Below are 8,018 nucleotides of genomic sequence, written 5' to 3'. Positions count from 1 at the left end.
AAAGAGACTTTTTTCCCAGAATCTATCAAAGTATGAAAGATTTTGTCTTCATATGGAGACAGAAGACATCTAGTTGTATCTCTTCATTCAACAGGCAAAATTATGTTGCTCCAACTTCAACGTTTTCTTTCTTCCATGTTCTCTCTGTCTCTCCCTCTCATACAATGTCTACTTTCTGTGGCTTTAATTCATTACCCATATCTATCCAAGCATCACATGGAGAATCTCTTTTCCCTTTGGGGTTGCTCCCCTTTTACAAATGAGGTACTAAATGCAATTAACAACCTTATCTATGTATTTAGTGGTGAAACAACATATAGGAACCAGCAAAGAAAGAAGCTGTTGTTGAACCATGCCTGAGAAAGCAGCCTACAAGGCATGTGACTGGTGGCACTTAATCTGTAACACGAATGAAAGATGCGATCTCCTACAATCTTGTCCCCTCTCTCTCCCCCATTCCTGAGAGTTGAAAGATAGTGTCCTCATCCTCAGAGACAGCTCTTACTGACCAAACAATACACAAGAGCATCTTCTGACATCTAGAGCAGCTCTGCCACAGAATTATCCACAGTTGCCAGCCTACTAAATGGATGTTCAATGTTTAGGGCACTTGACATCCAATAAATCCTTTTCAAAGCACACTAAAGCAAGCAGTCCACTGCAGCAGCAACACTTTCCTTCAGAAATCCAGGTCTGTGTCTGCCCCTAGGAGGAAGCCAGCTCCCTTTTAACTGTTTTATATATTTACATGGTGTAAAAGCATGCAATACGTTCTATGAATCAGTATAAACTCTCAGAAGATGACAACAATGCTTTGTATTTGTATGGGTTTTTTTCTAAATATTGGTTTCAGGTTCTTTATCAATATTAACTGATGCTAAAATATCCCATAAATAACCAGGATATCTACAGAAGGATTATTTCAGCAGTTTCTTGGGTGGGAGCACAACATTTCTTTTTAATACCAATAAGAAATATCTCACCCTATCCAAACACTGTGGGGGCTGCAGATACAGAAATCCGATTGCTCAACTTCAACACCAGCTAACTGTGCCAGTGCACCTTCAAAGATTATAACTGGGCAAAACTAAATATTGAAAATATGGCAACTCCTCCAGTGCCTTACTTGGCACCATGCCAAATGCTGACTAGCTTGGGCCTGATTGACAGGAAAGAGAGTAAATTAACTGTTTTCTCAAATAATCTGCTTTGATTGCCACTGAAAGCAGCATTTAATTTAGAAACAAGGGAATACAAACACCTTAGTGCACCTTCAAAGATTATAACTGGGCAAAACTAAATATTGAAAATATGGCAACTCCTCCAGTGCCTTACTTGGCACCATACCAAATGCTGACTAGTTTGGGCCTGATTGACAGGAAACAGAGTAAATTAACTGTTTTCTCAAATAATCTGCTTTGATTGCCTTGATTGCCACTGAAAGCGGCATTTAATTTAGAAACAAGGGAATAAAACACCTTCCATCCCAAGCAGTGCTCATGTCCCACTGCTTTAGATATCACCACTCTAACCAGAAAAATGATCTACAAATTTAAGGCTATGCTTATATCCAAATTTATCACAAAAACCCATGGAAACTCTTCTTTGTACCCAGTCCCACCTCTATGGGCTGTCCTATATGGATGGGATGCTGTCTACAGAACTGAAGTAAACAGACCTCTTGCTACTTCAACTTTATCGAGTAGTTTGGATTAAAGAAGATGCTGAAGGTGAGAAACCTTAAAACCAGACCAAACTAGATAACTGGTCAAACACATTGTTCAAACTGCTCTGTTAAGATTGTTTTTATAGGGATGCTCTCTTCACTCCTGAAGAGTGAAAAATACCTGTTGTTTAGTGATAGCTTAGGCTTAGTGTACAGAAATAAAGTAACACCAGACATCCTCCCCATCAGCTTTGTGGTAACAATTTGGAGTGGAAAAGAAAGGATTTTGAAATATCATCTCTTGCTAACAGCAAGTATAGTTTGTTTCTTCCTCCTATTCCTTTCAGCTGACTACAGATCATAGATAGCATCACAGGGGTTGGGTAAGAGCTGAGAACGTGGTTCAATATTGGGTGGGATCACCTCAGATTTCTAGATCAGAAAAGAGAATTAAGAGATACAAGGCTGGATTATTACTCCTGCAAGGTGCTGCAGCAACACTTCCAGATCAAAACTATCACTTTTCAAGTAACGGTGCTGTTTCATTGAGAAATTTTTATGGTTTTAGTTTCCTATGCCCACAAGCAAAGCTGGAAAGTCCTGTAGGCAGCACATTGTCTGTGACTCCAGGATTGGGAGCAGCATATTTGATATTTCCCTGACACACATCAGAAGATCACTTGTGTCATGTCTTAACTCGCCAATTCCTCTTGGGTTCCATTTCTCAACCCCCAAAATGTGATAAGCTACAACTTTCCATATTTCTATTGTGAGAGAAGGTTAATAACCAGAGGAAAAGAAAAATTATGTGCTTGGTGCACTTCATGCAAAGATATGGCTTGTGATTAAGAGTTCTGACTCAACACTGAAAGTACTGAAAAAAGTCCTTATTTTTAGTTACCTCTGAATACAGAAAAAGGATTTTCCTTTACAACGATGTAACACTGTAACAGCCCTATAAAACAATACAATCACCCTGGCTCAGAAACTTAGCAGAGCTATCTGTAGACCCTCAGTGTAGTTAAATTTAAGAACATGCAACTGTCACAGGCATTTTTCATGCAGTTGTGACCAATTGCTTATCTGAAAGGGATTCAGCTGTTTTCTTTAAGATCTTTTGTCAGCTCTTCTCTGAAAGTAAAAGTCACAGCCTGAGAGAAGCAGCTCAAACCCATCCTTACTCTTCTCCTGTGCTAGGTGGGATGGTGTCCTGAATTCCTAAAGCAGAGGTCTTGGGTAAGAGTCGCTGTACAAGAAAATCAGTTACAACACTGAAGTGTGGAGAAGGGGGGGAGGAAGGAAAAAACAAGATGTTTAAGGGGTTTTCTTAAGATCATAAAAAATACTTGGTGCCAAGAAAAGCCCATCATGTTATCCAACAAAACCAAAATTTGCAACTACAAATGTTTCTGTGGTATGTGGATCATAAAATGCATGTGTTTTGTGATAGGACAAAATAAAACAATACTGGATCATATAAACCCATGATACATAATAAATCAATTAGTTTATGAAAGAGATTACATTACAAGATTGTTGGTAATTCAAAAGACTGCACATGGTGACTAAGTATCTTTTATGTCTACTTTTCTTAACCCAGACCCTTTTTACCTGTTAGCTCAGAAAACTGAGCTATCCTTAACAGGGTGAAACACTGGAAAAATATTTGTTTATAATTTTTTTTTTCTTGCTTTGAGATATTTGCTTCACTTGGCTGGCCTAGGAAATACCAAATGTGTGTATCTCCCATTGCATGGGCCACAACTAACTGATTTGCCAGATTTATTCAACAGCTTTGTTCTAGCACAGTGCATTTGAAAAGCAGAACAAAATTCCGAACAAACTTCAGAAAACCCTAGGGAAAAAATAATAAAGAAAAGACAGAAACTGTGAAACCTGTAAAGATGTATTAGAAGTGGCAGAAGCAGTGACACCCAGATGAAATCTTCAATTAGCAAAGTTACTTTGGCAGTTAAGATGTTAAGGATTTCTGGTTTAAATGCTCAGAAAAATAATATAAACTGTACAGAAGAGAGGTAGAAATTATTTTAGTTAAAATTAGTGTGCAAATTCTGCTATAGCAGTTTTAAAACAATTTTTATCTCAGATTTGAGGGAGCTGATATATTTAATCATTCTAATCCTTATGTTTTCTGGAGAATACAAGAAAAGTCAGGCAACATTCTTTAGTTGTTCAAGGAAAGAATCAGGGGCCTGTTTCATCTTTTGAGTTGATATATGTAATATTTATCTATTTAAAATTATATTAAAATTTATCTTTGAGCATACATGAGGTTATAGTCTGTGAAAGATTATTCACAGATTTCACAAAAACATTTTCTAACAGATTGCTTTATTCTAAGTAGTTTATTTAGAAGAAGTTTAGGCTGTAAAAACATCTACTTCCTTCCAGATACCTTAAAATAATGTAGAATCCTGGACATTTCCTAAACAAAGATCACAATAACACAGGGGAAAAAAAAAAAAAAAAAAAAAAAAAAAAAAAAAAATGTAAATTAAGACTACATAAATGTCAATTTTAATGATGCTTTTTTCATCTAAGTGAACAATTCCGCTGGCAGCAGCTGCCTGCACCCATGTCTCCTAAATGTGCAACAATATTTCATGATCCGAAAACATTTTCTGATCTTAACACTACAGATGGTTCACTTACCATTCTAACAAATCTACTCCTGTTTTCTGACTTACACTTCTCATCTATCTGACATAAATATAATTCACTCCAATAAAGGAATGCTAAAATAAAGCAATATTTGTTTTAGTGACTGGTTCCGTGTAAAAAGGGCTTCAGGGCAGGACCCACACAGAACAGAACTATGTGCTCCCCTCCCCCCCAGCGAGAGAGAGAGAGAGACTTTGAAAACTGATTGGGAGTTAAATGAAAAAATGAAGTATATTGTTTAACAGGGAAAAGAAAGTGAAAAAGGGAGGTAACAAATATATACAAAGATTGGGGAAAATACAAAAGTAAACAAAATATACAAAACCCTCAGACTAGTTCCAAGGTCCCAGGGAGCGAAGCAGGCCTGGACCCGCAGCCGCAGGGCAGGAGCCGGGGCTGGCACCCAGGAGCGAAGCGCGCCCACACCCAGAGCTGCAGGGCAGGAGCGGGGCGGGCACCCACTTCCTGCCCCTTTCCAGAGTGTGGCATGGAAGGGGAGGGAATACACGGTTCACCTCCACTCCAAGCCTCAAACCACAACAGTGACCTAATGAGAGGGTAAGGAAAGGTTACATGACTGAGGCTGTGAACCACAAGGGCTGCATGTAGGACACAGAATGAGATGTCAATAGAGATGGGATTTCATCGGTGATTTCTGGTGATAATGCCTTCAGAATTCAACACTGAGCAAAAGGATATTATTTTGGAGGAAAGATGAGAGCCCTGGGACTGTTCAGCCTGGAGAAGAGAAGGCTGAGAGGGGATCTGATCCAAGTTGATCAATATCTAAAGAGTGGGGGGCAAGAGGATGGGGCCAGACTCTTGTCAGTGGTGCCCAGTGACAGGACAAGGGGTAACAGGCACAAACTGGAACCCAGGAGGTTCCATCTGCACAGGACAAAAATCTTCTTTGCTTTGAGGGTACCAGAACCTGGAGCAGAGAGGTTGTGGAGTCTCCTTACCCCCACAGTGCTAGGATTCTGTGACTTTACTTTTTAATGTGGTTACAACCTTTTGGAATTTAAAAGAAAACAGAAAAAAAAAAAGAAAGTTTTGTCTTCTAATTGAAGACAATCTTTAAAACAGAAAATCAGTTTACACCAAAGAGAACATCTTCCTCACAAAACACTCACTGGTCTAAGTATATATTTCATTGGTGTTCTTTCCTCTCTTCATAATGTTCAAAATAAAGAAAGAAATCCTCCAGGCTTTTTTTCTCCATGTAAGATAGCAATTGAATTGTATAAAGCAGTACATTAAAGACATCCAGAGAAAAATCAGGATTTTAAAATCAGGATCTTTTTTCCCCATTGAAATCTAGGACTAAAATGGTTGCCACACAGAGAACGTGTTTATTCCTCACACCATTACTTCAATTATAGAAAACGTTGCAACAGAAAAACAAACAAATTTTAATAAGATTGCCATTAACTGGGGTGAAGAAAACTCACAGATATCAAAACCTTACTGTTAAAATCTAGCCTAATTAAAAGGCCAATTTCATTACTACAAGTTTTCAAATCTGTGGTATTAATCAAGAAACCAAAGGAGACAAATGGCCTGCAAAGAGGCATATCTGCCTTCTGGCATACAACTGAGCACTTGCAGTCTGTGTAATCGATACCAAGAAAGCTGTTGGAATTAATGCCCAACCTCACTGCTTTTTGTGCCAGCTCCTTCATTTACCTGACCTTTCAGGTAAATGTATCTTGTGGTTCCCAGATGAATATCAGGCACCTTTTACTACTTCAGTCATTGACTTAAAATACATGTAAATGTCAGCCAAAGACCACTGTTTCTTGTATCTGGAATTTCTGTATGGCTAGGTGTGACAGTAGCTTGACAGCTTGGAAATAGTCAAGCTTTATGAATTCTGGAGTGGATGGGAAAAATTAAAATTATATTTTTTCACCCTCTTCCATCTGTAGCATAATACAGCTGTGTCCCAGAGAAGCATGTTGTCCAGTTCAACAATGGAGCAACAAGAAACAAGACATTTTCTTTCTCTCTCTTTGAACTGTACAAATAGAAACAACTCCCCAAGCCAGGCATTTCTATAAGGTCTCCTTGTGTACTCAACTGCCCATGCAGATGGAGAACTGCCACGTGGAACTTACTGTAAGAAGCCTAAGCCAAGAAGATAATGCACATGTCATGCTCTTCCAGTAACACCAACCTGAAAGGTAGTCTGGATGAGAAAACTGGTCTGAATAAAGAAGAAAACTCAAGCCTTCTTCTAAAACTAAATTAACTTTCTAGAACTTTGAATAATCAGAGACAAGAATGAAAATTTCTGCATCAGAAGCATTTCCTTCAGTAAGATTTAAAAAAAAAAAAAAATTCTAGAACTAATATACTTTTTGAATGAAGATTATGAATAAATTAACAGCTTCTTACTCTAAATTAATCATATCAAAGGCTTGTTTTGATACAATAAGTTCAAATTTCAAAAAAATTTTCCCTCCATGTTTCATATATGTAGATGTGCCTGTGAAGCGAGTGAACATCATCTTGTTGGTACAACTGAGTCTGACTATGGAACAAATTATCAGGGCTCTTTTTGGTTGTTTTGGTTTTGTTTGAGGTGTGTGTTTGTTTCTTTTTACTAATAATGTCTCAAAGCTTTGTCCTGACAAAAGTTCAGACTGGACATTAGGAAATTTTTTTTACCAGGAGTGTACTCAAACACCAGAATATGCTTCCCAGAGAGGTGCTTGATGCCCCAAGCCTGACAGTGTTTAAGAGGCATTTGGACAATTCCTTTAATAACATACTTTAATTTTTGAGCAGCCCTGAGGTGGTCAGGCAGTCACTGCAGGCCCTTTTCAAGTGAAATATTCTACTCTAAAAGTAAACTTTAAATGCTTTTATATAAAAATAAACAGTAACTCCTCCAAACACTTATTTGTCACTCCTGTACAACACACAATTAATTAATTACCCTTAAAAATATTCTGGCTCTGGAGAAAAACCATCAAGACATGATTTGGGATAGCTAAAGGTTAGGAATCACATTATGACTTAGAATGGTCTTTAGAGAACTGTATCTTGCAGGCTTGAGGTCATGGGCCCTTACCCCTTTACAAGCCTGTCTCAGATGAAATACTTTAATCAGGAATTCTTCTTATGTATTTCATACTTTTTCTTGATCTTTCCCACCTTTCCCAGATGTAATATGAGGCTTGATATTTATGGAGGAAAAAAAAAAAAGTTTAAATTTGCTATTGAATTAGATTCACACAGAAGCACTATATGACACTAGAAAAAAAAAAAAAATCTATTGAATTCACAGCATTCTCCCTCACATCCTCCTATACTGTGTACAAAGATTCCTGATCAGACAGAATGAGAAATGCAAGTTTTGATCTAGTGAATAACACAATTCAAACCACAACATCCACTGTCCACCCTCCCACGGAGCCCACAGCTGCCACCACCCCATCCTTGCTTTTCACTCCTCTCCCCCTTTCATAGCAGAACCCATGAGTTCACACAATATGCTCAAAGACAATACATGACAAAATTACTTAACTACTTCATTATAACATATTCTACAAATTAATTGAAAATTGCCTTGGCTGTTTTCGTAAAGGTCTTGTAATCCCAGACTACTGAGATTAAAAATACGCTTTTCTATCTTTTTCAGCAAATTTTTCACGTTCTTTGTTCA

Source organism: Merops nubicus, unplaced genomic scaffold, assembly GCF_000691845.1.
Source record: "Merops nubicus isolate BGI_N331 unplaced genomic scaffold, ASM69184v1 scaffold14260, whole genome shotgun sequence".
Lineage (NCBI taxonomy): Eukaryota > Metazoa > Chordata > Aves > Coraciiformes > Meropidae > Merops > Merops nubicus.
The sequence above is the reverse complement of the archived record's forward strand: the minus strand, read 5'-3'. Positions refer to the sequence as shown.